Source organism: Pseudorca crassidens, chromosome 15 (genome assembly GCF_039906515.1).
Source record: "Pseudorca crassidens isolate mPseCra1 chromosome 15, mPseCra1.hap1, whole genome shotgun sequence".
Taxonomy (NCBI): domain Eukaryota; kingdom Metazoa; phylum Chordata; class Mammalia; order Artiodactyla; family Delphinidae; genus Pseudorca; species Pseudorca crassidens.
The window spans coordinates 63,084,274-63,084,678 of NC_090310.1; positions in this window are offsets into that span (position 1 = coordinate 63,084,274).

Here is a 405-nt window from a genome sequence, read left to right on the forward strand (position 1 = left end):
CAGAGATTAGGACTCAACTATCTGCCCAGTCCTTTCTGAAAACTCTTCTTCCAACAATTCCACAACTTCCTGGAAAAGAGACAGGAGAGAGACAAATGAGGTCTCACCCTCTCCTTTGCTATCCACACCAGCCTAGAACCGGAGTCCCTCATTCCAAGACTAATGATAAAAGCTCATGACATTCAGGGTGGGGATTAGAGAATTGGGGCGGGAGGTGATGGAAGTGGGCATGCCTTTCATTTCTTCCCCTCTCCAGTTCAAAAGGAGGATGAGGGGGTCATGATGTACTTGGAGAAAAACAGAATTGCAGACCTGTGAGAAAACCGCTCCAATCTTCTTGCCTGTCTCCTGTGGACTCTGCCGACGAAGGCAGGAACAGACACAGTCATGGAAGATGGCAGAGAC